The 16,986-nt window shown below is 35.4% G+C and overlaps 1 long non-coding RNA gene across 1 annotated transcript; it reads left to right on the top strand.

Moving 5' to 3' along the window:
* Positions 1-3,978: 3,978 nt before the first annotated feature.
* Positions 3,979-4,770, top strand: LOC132029442 (uncharacterized). The gene is made up of 2 exons (XR_009407811.1): positions 3,979-4,201; positions 4,349-4,770. It is a non-coding gene; the product is annotated as an uncharacterized LOC132029442 (long non-coding RNA).
* Positions 4,771-16,986: the final 12,216 nt, after the last annotated feature.

The raw sequence follows: 16,986 nt of genomic DNA, 5'->3' as shown, positions 1-16,986 counted from the left end.
ACCGAGGGTGTGGGTGGACTAGCGATATAGCACGCGTTTCTCGCTTTGTCGTACCGGAACTTGTAATGTTCATAATTCTCAATCCGATGTCCCATCGACGAGCGTTTGTTGCGTTGTTTTAGACTCGACGAAATACATTTTAGGCTTTTGAAACACCTTAAAACACTTTATATGCTAAGAGATATTCTTCCCTCAAGTTGGACCAAAATTTTCACACGAAACATTACCCATCCTTTCTCCAAAGTCGTACTCCATTTCTTCCACTCATTTTCTTATAAAACCTTCTGGTATACCTTATATACATCCGTCACTCATTAAATATACTTAATAATGCTTGCTGCTTATATTCCAAAGTGGTTTTACTTAACCTTAACTCAACATACTTATGTTTCAAATTTTATAAGTGTTTCTTCGAAGATACGGGGTGTAACAAGAGCTAAGCGACGCAGAATTGGTCAGGAACCGCTACGAGCAGCTGGCCGCGATAGATGAAAAGGGAATGGTGGCAGTATGCCATGGGCAGTTGTACAGACAAAGAATGTCTCGAGCCTTCAACAAGCGAGTCAGATCCCGACTCTTTCAAATTAGGTAGCTCGTACTCAAGCGAATATTCCCCCATCAAGAGGAATATAAAGAAAAATTTGCACCAAACTGGTAAGGACCATACATGGCCAGGAAGGTGCTATCAGGAGGAGCTGTGGTCTTAGCCAAAATGGATGGGCCGGAATGTCCCAAAGCCATCAACTCAGACGCGCTCAAGAGATTTTACGTCTAGGATTTCATTTGCTTGTAATCGCACTATTATTTCCTTGTAATCGTAGCTTTTGCTTGTAATCACATTTTGTAATAGAATAGGAAAAATCATTCTAATGAACTACACAACAACCTGACTTCCCCACAGTGGGATACGTAGGCAGTCCTTATCAGACTCGGTAACATTATTAGTAGAACCAAAAACTCAGTGACATTCCCGAACTACATTCGACCTGAATTCCTGCTGTGATAGGATACTTAGGCGCTTTCGAGCTCGGACTTCATAAAAGAAAAAACAATAAGCCATTAGGAAAATTGCAGAGATAACAAAGCAGGGGGAATCAAAGAAGTTCAAGTTGCAAGGATTGGTGCGCGAGCCGCTAGCAAAGTCAACCCCGCATTCGGGGTAGAATTTTTGAGAGGGTCTAAAAATTCCCACCAGAAGCGATCAACAAGAAAGATGGCAAAGCAAAGCCATACACTAGGGCAGAATTTTTGAGGGAACCTCAGCATAACAAAACAAATCAAGGGTCGCTCAGAACAAGTCTTGAAACTGGGGTAGAATTTTGAGAAAGATCTCAAAAATCTACCAGTTCAGAAGTCAGCAAGCACACCTCCGGAAAGGACCGAAAGACCTCATTCGAAGAAGACACACGTCATGGCGTAAAAATGAAATAAACATTTCTTTTAAGAAAAACAACGCGCGTTTTACGAAAATTTTACTTTAAAGGTTAAAATTAGTATAAGCACGCTCTAAATCGTCTCTCGAAGTACTGAACCCAAGAGGGATCGAAGGAGCATCAAGAGAAGACGCCAGGCGAAGAAACAATGATGCTAGTTGGCCTTTTAGGAAACTCACGATTTTTCTGTGGATGCAGGTTCTTAACAGGAAAGCAAGGGAGTCATCAGTCAAATCAACCACAACTGAGCAAAGGAAAAGAGAAGACCTATTTCCATCGATGAATGATCGCGAAAGGGATCGTAGGAATCAGGTCCGACGAGAGAGATACCTGACCACAAGGGTCACACAAATAAAGAACGAGAGGATACATATCTAGCCAGAAGGGTCATGCAGAGAAGGAACGACAAAGCCAACACAACGGTCGAGTGAAAGATTATCTAGCCAAAAGGGCCATATTTGTCATTTTCTTTATTTATTTTCTGCTGCCAAGAAGGCCATTCATACAAATAAGCCAAGAGGGCCTTTCATACAAATTGCCGAGAGGGTCATTCATACAAACAAGCTGAGAATGCCATTCATACAAACTGCCGAGAGGGCCATTCATACAAATAAGCCGAGAGGGTCATTCATACAAACTATCGAGAGGGCCATTCATACAAACAAGCCGAGAGGGCCATTCATACAAATTGCCGAGAGGGCCATTCATACAAATAAGCCGAGAGGGCCATTCATACAAACAAGCCAAGAGGGCCATTCATACAAACTGCCGAGAGGGCCATTCATATATACTGCCGAGAGGGCCATTCATACATACTGCCGAGAGGGCCACTCATACAAACTTCCAAGAGGACCATTCATACAAATGTCATGAAAATATATACAAATTGTAGAATTTACAAAATGCCAAAAGGCCATTCATACACGACCTCCAAAAGGGAACCAGTTTGCCGAACATTCATATCCGCAAATAGATCACAGAGCTTAAAAAACATGGAACTTTTTCTTGCCGCGTAAAGATTGCGAAGCAAAGGTGCCCATAAGAGAGGGTGCCCATGAAGCTCTCCGGCCAGGACTTGGAAGCCATCCAATCTCAGACTCAGCCATGATTTGTTTGTTTTCTTTTACTAAAACCGCAACCGATCGGGTACATACTGGGAAATCCGAAGGTATTCCCATATAAGGGACGTACTCTTCTCCAGCAAGTCGAACTACATGTGGCCTGATTCCCAGAGACCGGGGATATGTAGGCGGGCTCAAAACCAGAGAGTCGGCCACCCTCTAGCAAGTCTCTGAGAAAACCGGTCACAACACCAGGGATCTCATGACATTTCAGCTACCCACTTAAAGGCCTTTAATAGAGTCGAACTACAAATGGCCTGAATTCTCGTATATCCCAAGATATGTAGGAAACCCAGAGACCAGGGTCCAGCCACACTTATGTGATTTGCATGAGATTAAAGGGTAGAATAAACCGAATCAGTCAAAAATCAAGGTTAGTCAAATTTCGTTGCCAGGGATGGTCCCGCCATTCCCGAACACCAAAGGGGCAGTTGTTGACACTCGATTTTTGACCTCCCATAAATTATATTGATTACTCGGAGTCCTTGGATAATAAATAAAATAATTTGCACACTCATAGAGAATCTGAATGATTTTTACATAATTATTCAGACCAACATTTTACTTCTCTAAATTAATAGAGGAACCCAAAGGCTCTATTAATTATTTAGAAACTTACTAGCATTTTTACATCATTTATGGAATACATTTATAATTAATCAGCAGCAGAACAGTTTTAAACAATTATTCATTTAATTGATCAAATCAAGAAAATCAGATAAGAAGGCAATTTATCTTATTTTTATTCGAGGAATTTGAGTAATTAAGAGAATTTAACATTTCACCCCTCAAGCTTTGAATTTTGTATGTTTATATAACTGTTTCAATTTGACAAAATTGTAATATAGTCTCAATTGTTGTGTGTTGCATAAATGACCACCTCATAATTAACCAAGTCATGATTTAATATAGCTGGGGTCAATTTTGCAAATTTTGAATTCCTAATGGCTTTAATTGGAATGTCCAAACCATGGGCAAATTAATTAAGGTCATTAATGCAAATCAGTCTTAATTGGTTAAATTAATACCAAAATGAAGCTACATTTGCAATGATTAATTGCGAGGGTGTCTCCGCAGTTAATTACAATGATAGGCTAAAATTGCAACCCTCATTTGATTGAAGGTCAATTAAAGGCCATATTTGCAAAATAGCTTTAAAGTCTTTTTTTTTACGCCTTTGTTTGACCGCATTTTAATCAAATTTTGTTATAATTTGTTATTTTAAATACTAACCTATTTTACTAAAATGCCTGTTTTGCCTCTACATGTAGGTATGCATTTGATATACACTTATATGTTTATACAATATACAGGGGGCCTTTTTTTTCTTCATTTAACAAATGGCGAGCCCGGTCAAGGGTCTGGACCGACTCCGGCCCAATGCCCAACAAGCGTTATAATACTCCTTCGATTAAACGAAAGAACTGAGGAGGGGTCTCATTTGCAAAATTAACAAGGGGCTAGGGTGAAAACCCTATCCGCCTCTTCAACCACCCCTCTTCCCTCTGTCTCCACTATCCCAATGCCGGTTTTAAGGTGGCGTAGGCGTGTGAGACGCGGTAATGGCAGTGAAGAGGACGAAGCATTTATTGCTTCGTCCTTTTTTCACATTTTCTTCTATTAAATCCTTCCAAGCAATCCCATAAGGTACAATCTCTCCATTTTCTAATTTATTTCGACCTTTTACAGTTGTAAAGAACAATTTTTAGCCATTGATGGTTGTTTTCCTTTGAGCTGAACCCTCCACTATTGAATCTGGGCTTTAAACTTGTTGTCCCATATCGGTGGTTGTAGGTTGAGTGTAAATTTTTGGGGTTCTACCATACTTGAGAAGAAAGAAGATGGAGGAAGAGGAGAAGAAAAAGAAAGGAATTTTTGGCATTAGAAGCTTAATAAAAAATTGAGCTTTGCAAAGGGTCAAAAATTCTGATTTTGAGTTTCTTTAAGTGAGAATCTCCAGTTTTAAAAGTTTTAAAGTTTTAATTTTTATTTTTTGTTTGTTCTGGCTGAGTTTGGAGTAGGAAGGAAAGCTTTCTAGTCCATTCTTGATCTGCGGCTGCACCTAAAAAAGGTATTTCCTTATCATTTTATTGCTTTCATTAGTTTTCTTGTTTGATTTATGGATTAGTCCGTTTTGTTAGTTTTCTTGTTTACTTGATGGATTATTGTTTTTATTAGTTTTTTCTTATTTTATTGATGGATTAGTCTGTTTGTTAGTTTTCTTGTTTAATTTATGGATTAGTCTGTTTCATTTGGTGCTTAGAGTAATTAGTAGCCTTTATTATGTTATGGTGTGGGTTTGAGTTGGATAGCTTAACTTGTATGAGCTATTGTAGTGCTTTGTCTTGTTTGTTTTGATCAGTATGTCTTAAGTCTAAGGGTTAATTGATATTGATCGGCTGCTAATGTTGTTTTGATCTGAGTTCTGAATAGCGTAGTCTTGTGTAAGTCCATCATTGTGCTTCTCTGCCTATGTTGCTTAGAGTATTACATTCATAATGATGGTAAAGGTTCCAGTTGACTCAAACAACTTTAAAATGCATAAATGATGGTCTGGTCCTGTTAAATTTGACTCCTGCAGGTCATTCTAGTGCTTCCTCTTGTCTTTGTTTTGGTCTTATCTGTTAAGAAGTATATGGCCCATTTAGATTAGCTGATTTGATCACACGACCCCACAATAGTTTTGTTTTAGCATCTTGTGTTAGGAGGACCATTAGTCTATACTTATGAATGTGGTCAAGCGGTTTTTGGTGTTCCTGTAAGATTACAATCTTGTATCACCTACTGTTAATCTAGTTTTAATGTCTTCTGCCTATACTACATATTAAAATAAATCATCCACCCCTATGGTTTGGAAAATACTTGGGGTTGACTTTGCAATTTGGATCATGCCTTGTAGTTCCTCTTGTCTGAACTGCCTGGGATCACTTATCTGTGTGTCCATGTTCTAAAAATCTTCTTAACCTCTGTTTTGTTGTCACACTTAGATTATGCTTAAAACCCTGCATTATAGTAGTTGTTGAATCCATGAAGTCCACAATTTACTTGTCTAATCTCAGAGCCTGTTAGCTTGATCTAGCAGCCTGCACATGTTTGAAACAAGTTTGATACCTTGGCTTTTCCTAGTCTAAACTAGAATGATTCTTATCCTAGTGTGTAAATATGACAGTATGTGTCATCTTGATTTTGCGAACTGCTTGGGTATGACCATCAGTCCAAGGTTTTGGAATCTTTTTCAACCTATCATATAAAATAGATGTATCTTTCGCCAATTTTTTATTAAATGGTGAAATATAATTTAAGCTTCTAAGAAACATTTCAAGCTGAGTTTTATCAGTAATATCAGGAAATTTAGAAGCAAATTCAATACTTCTATTAATAGGAATGATTTTTCCCTTCTCAATATTATTTCCCAAAAATCTGTCTTTTATTTGAAAAATAGACATTTTTGGCTTGGATATAACCAATCCATTTTGAATAATTATTTTCTTGAATATATCAAGATGTTTAAAATGCATTTTTATAGTATTTGAAAATACTAAGATATCATCTATATAAACAATGATAAAATTGCTATAGGGTATAAAAATATCATTTATAATTTTTTGAAATTCTGAAGGGGCATTTTTTAATCCAAATGGCATAACATTCCATTCAAATTGTCCTATGGGGACATTAAAAGCAGTTTTGTATCTACCTGCTTCGACAATTTGAATTTGCCAATATCCCCATTTTAAATCAAACTTTGAAAATACTATGGCATTATGAAGCCTGTCTAATAAATCCTTTTTGTTTGGAATCGGATATCGAATCCATTTCAAAACTTTATTAAGAGGCTTATAATTTATAACTAATCTTGGAACTCCTTGTTCCTGTTCAGCATGTTTATTAACATAAACAACTGCACATGACCATGGAGATTTTGAAGATCTTATAAGACCTTTTTCTAAAAGAGAAGAAATTTCTTGTTTACATAATTCTAAATATTCAGAATTCATTTGACATGGTCTTGCTTTTGTAAGAATGTTTCTTTCTGAAAAATATTATTCATATGTAAGAGTAACAATATGTTTTTTCCTATCTCAAAATGCATTAGGATGATCACTACAAATTTGTAATGAAAACTGATTTTTTATAAAATCTATTTTTTGCTGTAATTTAGGATTTTGTAAAATTTCCTCAATGTTGAGAGTATAATTTTCATGCTTAAGGAAATTGATTTGTTGATGTTTATTCATCAATTTGTCTTTGATTTCATTCAAAATCCTCGAAAATGGTTCAGTTATAAACTGAAATTCTATTGCTTGATTTTCAAAAGTTCCTATAATGCCTTTATTGTCCCATTTTTGAATGGAAATATTTTTTGGAAGAATGGTGTTCCTAGAATAATTTGTTTGGAAATATCTTTTACTAATACAAAAGTTTCTGGTATGCAAACTTTGTTTTGACAAATATAAGCTTTTGGTAATTTAAAAGTAATTCCCATTCTCTGCCTATTAGCAGATCGAAGACTATGGGTAGTTTTATGAAAATGTTTTCAAGGAATTAATCCTTCTTGAATACAGTTTAAATCAACTCCACTATCAACTAGAGCAGTAAATTATTTTTTGAAATTATAATCAATCAAAAGAGTAACTTTTATAAAAAGCTTTTGAGAAGTAATAATCTCTAATGTTTTGAGAAATTCTTCATGTTCGGTATTACTAGTACCTTCCATTGCATTTGCAATTTCAGTAGGTTCCTGAATTGGCTCGACAATTTGTTTTCCTCTCTCCTCGATTCTAGAAATTCTTTCATCTAGAATAATATTATGCTTGATATAGAGAACTCATAATTAATTATTTTTAGATTGAAGTATAGTTATTGTTAGTATTCTTATTAATTTAACTGTGACTTAAATAACCCCTCTACTCTACAAAGGTAGGGTTAAGGTCTACGTACATCTTACCCTACCTGGTCCCTACTTATGGAATTAAATTGGGCTTAATGTTGTTTTTGTTATTGTTGTTTTTTCGTTATTGTTGTTTAACAGTGACAATATTCATTAATATGATGTAAGTCAAGTGGCTTATGAAAGAATTTACGAACTTTGTTTAGTCAATATTTCAATGTAACAAAAAAAAACATTAATACGATGCACAGAGTATGTAGGCATAGTATGTATGACAAGAGACAACCTTAAAAACTACTAACTTTTTTTCCTATCGGTTTTATGGTTACGTTAATACATAAATGACCAAGCAACTGACTTTTTATTAGTACCAATGAAAACTATTGTATGATTAATTGAGTTGTGTACTTATTAAAGGTCGCTCTTTACCTTTACAAACCATTATGAAGGATTTTTCAGATCTCATCAAGTTTCCGAGCTATCGAAGCAAATTTATAAGCTAACAAGTTGAAAATTATAAATAATTACTTTATCTAAGAAACGTCTCTAAAGATGTTTCATGTCATAAGTTATTATTGGTTCTCTATTCAGGAACTTTTCTTTTGTTTTCCGTCATTAATAGGTTTTGAAATGTCGATATTTATTCTAATATATATATGAACTTAACATTAATTTGCATATTTAATTTTATAAAACGGACAAAACAAATATAACTTTTGTGTATGACAATTAGGACAAAACATGACCAAGGGAAGGAATCTAGTTGGGAACTACATTTATTTAGTAGTTTTGCTGTTCAGTTTTTCATTTTCCAATCAAGTCCAAATAGTTATGAAAAGGAGACAACTATGTGGCATTAATCAGAATGGGTTCTCCAACATCTCAACCCTTGTTTTGAGCATTTGTACCTCGATTTTTTATTTGAGACATTTCATAGCTTCATATGATGTTTTGGGACTTCTTGGGATGGTTTGGGTTCGGATCCGAGAATCTCGGGTGAGCTTGAAAGTGCAAGAGGGGGGGGGGGGGGTGAATTGTTAAAATTTTCGCTCTGTTAGTCGACTAGGTCAAGACGATAGTCGACTACCTACTCAGTGAATATTTAGGCAAGTGCAGAAAATAAATTACACATATAATTTATACTGGTTCAGATTCAATGTGAATCCTAGTCCAGTCCCCTTGGGTTGCAAGGGTGATCTCTGCAGCTCTTTTATAAGGTTTGGTACAATGGAGGTTTTGAATGAAGTTCCTACGTCTACACTCAAAACACTCTTATTCTTTTTGATACAAAGCCTCACAAACTATGACTCTCCTTTCTCTCTTATTACACTATGAATCACATGTGATCGACAATGTTTGTTTGAAAGTAAAGGTAGCAATGGAGGTAATGAGACAATTGCATAAGTGGCTGCGTGCTCTAATTGTTGCAGATGTCTTCGCTTTTATACTTGGTCTTCTAGTCGTTGCTCTGCACAAAACAATGGTGTGAGACCGTTGTAGCCAAATATCCTCCTTGAAGATTTTCTTGAACTTTTCCTTTTTTGTGTGCATATTGTCTCTTCTACTTGCCTTGATGTACGTGCTCTCCTTGAAGATTCTTTTTCTTTGATTGAGCAGTAATGGATCTTCCTTGTTTAATCAATTAAGTCCTCAATTCTTGGTAAGGTAAATCCCAAAGAATAAGAAAATAGTCAGTGATCACTATTTCTTTTCTTGTCCACGTATCCATTAAATATGGATCCTTTTCATTTCCTTGATACCTACTTTGCCTGAATCTTCTTTCCATATTTAAATATTACTCCCTTGACATCTTAAATCAAAAGTCTTCCTTCTAAAAATATAGTAACTCAATTGTTACTGCTACCTTCAGCTTTACTTGTTGAATTGTAATTAATTCCAGCCGTAATTAATATACGGAGATCTCTCATATCACATAATAAATATTTTCCATAATAGGGCTGATGCAATAATATTCCATGCTCAACATAGCAGATTTGTTTCTCAAATAATTCATGCTATCTCCTTCCAATGAGTATTCAATAATATCTTCCATATAAATGTAGCTAGTATATTCAAATTCAAATTTGAATATTTCCTCCCTTTCATCTTTCCAAAATAACTAATATTCTTTCCATCAATTTCTCCAAACTCTTTTTCTAGCTTGTAGGTATGAGCTTTTATTTAGACAACCCAAGAGAATTTTAAGATCCTCTTCATTTACCGTGGATCTTGATTAGAATGTAATCACCTTCGTCTTCTTGAATTTGAACTTTAATCACTTTAAATATGGACTCTTTTGTGAACTTGAGACTTCTTGATACTCCATAGATTTTGGATCTTCTTTGAGCAACAAATTGATAGGATCGTAGAATATTTCCCTTCCATAGGATCGTAGTAAATATTCTTCCCATAATTCTTGCACTTTGATTTGAGTAAGTCTTTTCTTCCACACCTTCTTCCGTAATTCCATTTCATCATATCTTCTTTTCCATATTTGATTAGATCTTCACCAAATCCTTCTTAATCAAATAAACCTATACCAAAAATAAATTTACCACAAGTAAATGTTCTTTTATTAATAATTATGTTGGTTTGTTATCATCAAAATTAATAGGTGAAACCTTGGACCTAACAATCTCCCCCTTTTTGATGATGACAAACCATTGAGTACAAAACTTTCAATTTTAATAAAAGATAGAATGAAAGATGATAAGAAGGATGTGAACTTCCCCGAATTAGTGAACTCCCCCTGAATATATGTTCCTTTATTCTTGAAGCACAACTTGAAGGAGTGGCTCCCCCTCACTTTATGATTTCTCCTTCTTCTTGTGCATTTCCTGTCTAAAGATACTAACAAAGCAAACGTTTTGTACAGGAAAACTTCTCCCCCTTTTGGCATCATCAAAAGGATGAAATAGAATATACCAACATATTACATAGGATATAGCAATTAACACATAATAGATCCAGCTAATGCAGTGATCAATACAAGTCAACTAGGAATCATAATCCGTATATTCAAGGATAATGAAAAAAATACCTTTAAATATTCAATTTGATAAGAAGGAATTTCGCTCTAGTTTGAGAAAAATAACTATTAGAAATATATCAAAAGAGTTGGTAACCACATAAAGCATAATAACCAAATAGTACAAACATTTTGAGCCAACTGAGATGGTTTATATGTACCAATTGAAGAAATCACACATGTTAGCTAAAGGACAATCAATAAAAAAATGAGGAAGGTTTTCAGAATGTAAAATAGTGGGAAAATATTTGAGCCAATTTTAAGAGTATGTTATAAGAAAAGAATAACAAATAGACTACCATGTACTTCTAAACTCACAGATAACAAAAGCATATGGGTTAAGAGAAAAATGAATCCTTCTCACCAGAAAAGGATACAAAATTATCCACCATATATTATCATACTAATTCCTTTCTTCAATGTGAGAAAATAGCTCCATTTGATATTCAATTTCCTCAAGGCAGACTTCCATGTAATCGTTTATCCGCTTGGCACTTCATTTGATTTGTGTACTTACCGATGTTCTTCTTTACAAGAGAGATAGGATGAGCTTACTAGAGTATTCAAGCATAATGAACTTTCCATACTAAATCTCTTGAGTACTCCCTTTGGATACTTGGCTTCGTCAAGAACCTCTCATCTATCTTTGCATTATTTGAAACTTGAAGAAGAATGTTAACTCACCCTCGTAATCATCCCAAGTTCGAATACCTTGTAAAATCTTATGAAATTCTTTGTACACCTTATCGTTAGTACTACATGATATAAATATATGCAACTATTAAATTACAATCATGATTTTTAAAAATGATTTTTGGAACAAAGAGAAATCAACTTCTCTTACTGTTCTCTTGGGATGCTTTCAAATCAAAAAAATCTGGTAGCATAAGTACTCTTTTAGAAGATAAACTATTGGGAGATGCTTGACAAAATATTTTTTAGTTGTAAAATCATTTAGAGAGTTACTTTTAACATGCATTCTGAAATAGTTTAAAGGCTTCATAATATGCTCATGAGAACTAACATACTAATAAAATCTCAAGAATGAAACAAACCTTCTTGTTGTGAAACCTTGGGCTACAAGTTTACCCTTAGTTCTCACAACCTTACCATTTCGATCAGGTTCATCTGATTATCCATAATTTCAACTCGTTTATCTTGGAGATAAGTTCTCATATGTTATCTCCTTCATTTGCGTTCAACTTTTCTTGCATTGCTGGAATCTTTCATTTATTTTTAGCGCTTCATCATGACGTTCTGGTTAAGCTTGTACATACATATTCATCAACATATTGCTTGTTGTCCAGAGTACGTTCTTCATTTTCATGCTCAATTTCACTTCAAGAAACATTAGTCTAAAGAGAACATGCATAAATATCTTTATAACTAATTGTCTAAAAGCCATAAGAATTATAAGTAGTAAAGATTACGGAATATACCATTAATTTTACCACTTTGTCCTTACCATGACAATAGACATTTGCAACCAAAAGGATGAGAATAATCTAATGATTTTTCTTCCTTTCCATATCCATATGAAGAGTTCTTTAAGATAGATAAAAAATCATAACTCATGTAACTTGTGAATAATTATCAATCGTAGAAATACATACCTCTTGCCTTCAAGATTTTGAATAAGTCCATATGAAAGAGGTTATGAAGGCCTCAAGTTATACAACGTTCTTGGGCTTTTAATGAGGCGTTAGTATTCTTACCAAGAGAGCAAATACATGTGATTCCTTCAAGAATGATCTCAGACCCACATATATATGAATCAAATTTATATTATATCAATTAAGATTGCATGCTTGCTTGTCCTAATAACTTATGACAGATTTAGATTTTAAAAAAATTGCAAGACATTTATTCAAGTTATTCAAGGTCTCCAGGTCAAGGTTATAACCAGTACCAACAAAATAGTAGCATGATGCAACTTAGTCGACTCAAACCATATATAGTTGACTAATACCAGATTAAACAACAGCTAGATATACATCACCTAATGCAGTGAGAGAAACTTGAATAATCTTCAGTATACCATTCATTTCAATTTTACCATCATATGCTAAGTTCCTTCAATTTGTAGAATACATATGAACTTTGAAGCATCTTTAATCTTGTTCCTTGACCAACTGCTATGCAAATATCAATGATTATATTTATGGCCAGACTCAAGGAATTCCTGCAAAACAAATTAGTTTGCTTTTGGTACCCGAGTCTTTTTGGGTCCTTCATGGTTAGTAAATTGTGTAGTTGGAGATGCATGTAAGTGTTTGGGTCTCCAAACATATTTAGATCTTACATGATTTCTAGCATAGTTGCACATAAATGCTTTATGTCCAGAATTACCACAGTAATGACATGTAATATGAGAATAAGAGTGTTCACCTGCAGTTGAATTATTAGTCGACTTGAACCTTACCTGAGTTGACTTGGTTGAGGTAGGGCATCTACCAGTGGATCCCTTTTCAGTCAGTTGGTAGTTCTTAAGGAGATGAGTCGACTTCCATTGATCATAGTGGTGACTAGAAGATTTGTGCAAAGTCTTCATTTGCTTGTGCAACTCAGAATTTTCTTCTTGAAGTAAGTCATATTTAGTCTGACATTCCTTAAGTCGAATATCCAAGTCTTTCTTTTCTCGTTGAACTTTCTTGAATGCACCAAGAATTCTTTGCAAATCTTTCAAAGCTAGATCTAGAGTTTCCTGCAAATCATCACAATTATTACAAGTCATGATAGGAGTATGACATACCTCGTCGGTTTCTTCCTCATCACTCGAAGAAGAGGTTCTGTGATTTTTGTCAGTTTCTTTTCCTTCCAGGAAGCACATGAGCGCCATTTCTCCGTGATTACTCTCTTTATCAGATTCGTCCTCGTCGCTCCAACTTGAAGTTCTGTAATTCTTCTTCTTGTTGTTATTAGGACACTTTAATTTAATATGTCCAAGTTTACCACATTCGTAGCAGTGTATGTTCTCTGTTTGTTGGACCTCTTGATTCTGGATGGATTTAGCTTTCTGCTTCTTTCTTCTTTTCCTTTTGACGTTGTTGGATGCCTTATCCAAGTTTTCTTGATATTCCTTATTTTTTACGGTGCCCTTATGGATAGCTTCCAATCTGTCCCATATTGCTTTAGCAGTTTTACAAGCAGATATTTTCTCATATTCTTCTTCACCAAGAGCACAATAGAGTAGGTACATTGCTCTAGCATTTGTTTCCATAATATGCAAATATTCTTTTGTGTAGTCAAACATAGATGTCTCTTTTTCAACCTTCTTTCCAACACTATTATTCGGAATAGGCCTCGGCCCATTCTTAATAACTAGCCAGGCTCTATAATCTGTTGATTGAACGTAGACCTTCATTCTATCCTTCCACTGATTGTAGTATAGACTATTGAAGTAGGGTGGCCTGCTTGTTGAGAGTCCCTCTTGAAACATGGCTTCAGTAATTTGATGCCCTGCCATGGATCTTTCCTCACTCGTTATAGCAAAAACAAAAATGTGAGACGAGGCTCTGATACCAATTGAAAGTACAAGAGGGGGGTGAATTGTAAGCCGTTAAAAAATCTAGTCGACTATCGTTCGGTGCCGCCGACCGATAGCGAGACAATTTGCACAAAATTATTAGTCCTTCGATTTGCACAAGTATAAACCACAACAAATAGTAAGGGTGCGAATATAATATGAGAGCAATAAAATAAATGACACCAGGAATTTTTATACTGGTTCGGAACCAATGTGGTATCCTAATCCAGTCCCCTTGGGTTGCAAGGAGGTTATCTCTTTAAGCTCTTTGTAGTTTGAGTTGAGTACAACCTTTGTGGTTTTCTTCGTTCACCACCAACGTTTACAAGTTTGGTTTTCACTCGCTCACCAACAACGAACAAGGGTTGGTTTTGACACGCTCACCAATAACGCACAAAGTTGGTTTTTCACTCGCTCACCAACAACGACTCTTTGGTTTTTACTCGCTCACCAAAGAAACGAACAATGACACAACCGCTCAATACAAAGCCTCACCAACTATACTATATCTCTCCTCTCTTTTTTGTTTACACAGTAAGTCACTCAGGATTACAATGCTTATGAAAAGTAGAGCAAAAAACTTGAGAAGGTTGAGACGAAAGTATAAGTGGCTGCGTGCTCTAATTGTTGCAGATGTCTTCGCTTTTATACTTGGTCTTCTAGTCGTTGCTCTGCACAAAACAATGGTGTGAGACCGTTGTAGCCAAATATCCTCCTTGAAGATTTTCTTGAACTTTTCCTTTTTTTTGTGTGCATATTGTATCTTCTACTTGCCTTGATGTACGTGCTCTCCTTGAAGATTCTTTTTCTTTGATTGAAAGAATGGATCTTCCTTGTTTAATCAATTAAGTCCTCAATTCTTGGTAAGGTAAATCCCAAAGAATAAGAAAATAGTCGGTGATCACTATTTCTTTTCTTGTCCACGTATCCATTAAATATGGATCCTTTTCATTTCCTTGATACCTACTTTTGCTCGAATCTTCTTTCCATATTTAAATATTACTCCCTTGACATCTTAAATCAAAGGTCTTCCTTCTAAAAATATAGTAACTCAATTATTCGCTACCTTGACTTACTTGTTGAATTGTAATTAATTCCAGCCGTAATTAATATACGGAGATCTCTCATATCACATAATAAATATTTTCCATAATAGGGCTGATGCAATAATATTCCATGCTCAACATAGCAGATTTGTTTCTCAAATAATTCATGCTATCTCCTTCCAATGAGTATTCAATAATATCTTCCATATAAATGTAGCTAGTATATTCAAATTCAAATTTGAATATTTCCTCCCTTTCATCTTTCCAAAATAACTAATATTCTTTCCATCAATTTCTCCAAACTCTTTTTCTAGCTTGTACAGGTATGAGCTTTTATTTAGACAACCCAAGAGAATTTTAAGATCCTCTTCATTTACCGTGGATCTTTATTAGAATGTAATCACCTTCGTCTTCTTGAATTTGAACTTTAATCACTTTAAATATGGACTCTTTTGTGAACTTGAGACTTCTTGATACTCCATAGATTTTGGATCTTCTTTGAGCAACAAATTGATAGGATCGTAGAATATTTCCCTTCCATAGGATCGTAGTAAATATTCTTCCCATAATTCTTGCACTTTGATTTGAGTAAGTCTTTTCTTCCACACCTTCTTCCGTAATTCCATTTCATCATATCTTCTTTTCCATATTTGATTAGATCTTCACCAAATCCTTCTTAATCAAATAAACCCGTACAAAAAAATAAATTTACCACAAGTAAATGTTCTTTTATTAATAATTATGTTGGTTTGTTATCATCAAAATTAATAGGTGAAACCTTGGACCTAACAGAGCTTTTGGCAAGAAAAACACATTTCGACAATGTAGATTTTTTTCAATGCTGATGTAGTGCTTCACGATTGCTCAGCATTGTGCCGCGATTGTGGAGGCTCAACATTAGGTCGCGATCATGCAGGCCCAACCCGTTGTGCTCACAATTGCGTGTATGAGTGTTTTGTTCTCATGGGGACCGGACTGCTCTTCGCAATAGTGAGGATCCTTGTCATGGTCGCAATTAAGCATGTTTACACTTAAAGCAGGCAACGGTTGAATTTATACGTGGTACAAAGGATACATGATCTAATTTAATACGTATGATGAAATAACAACAAATAATGATACGGAAATAAGTTAATGATCAAACCAAAGAAATAAAGAACCTTGTCCTTGATAAAGAGTAACAGAACCGAGCTCGGGTTGTTGGAACCGGGCCCGAGTCGTGTAAAATATTGATGACCACTTAAAGAAAATATAGAACAATAGCTTAGAATTTGAATATAATTGCTTAGAGTTTGCTTCTGCGTAAAAGAATAGAGAGTAAAAAATGAGGGGGTGCTCCTCTTTATATAGTAGAGTAGTCCTACCCTGTTTACAATTCTAGATAGCAACACGTTTTTTAGTTGAGTAACCGACCTAAAGAGGTGCTGAAATATCCGGTCGGTGGCGGATATTACGACCCCCATGCTTATCTACTCAACTGCTTCTTATTCCATTTCGGTACTCTTAGTCCGTTCGGGCTATGCTCTGTCATGATCGATGCTTGAGTAACTCGACCACCTCCGGGCTTAGTTGAATCAATGTCGATATTTGCCCTCGACCATGTTGAGGTCTCGGCTACGGGACCCTCGGTTGGAACCCGTTCAATCCCATATAACGGTCCAAATCCTTACATAACATAACGGGAAATCGATGGTAGCTTTGACCTTGATTTCACCCGTATACGCTGCATAGTCCCCCCCACTTCTCGGAGTGTAGATAGCTCAAAACGATGAGAAGTGGAAATAGATCTGGTTCCTTCCCTTGTAAGTTTCATATAAGTTGATAATATCAAACGTCCCATCAATTACATCGTTCTGACTTCAGCCACGTGTCATATCCCGGTTGGGTGAACCGACGGTTATGGAATGGCAACCGTCTCGACCTCCCTCCCTATAAAATTTA

Source organism: Lycium ferocissimum, chromosome 9, assembly GCF_029784015.1.
Source record: "Lycium ferocissimum isolate CSIRO_LF1 chromosome 9, AGI_CSIRO_Lferr_CH_V1, whole genome shotgun sequence".
NCBI lineage: Eukaryota > Viridiplantae > Streptophyta > Magnoliopsida > Solanales > Solanaceae > Lycium > Lycium ferocissimum.
Note: the sequence above shows the minus strand (reverse complement) of the source record. Positions and strands in the feature narration are given on the sequence as shown.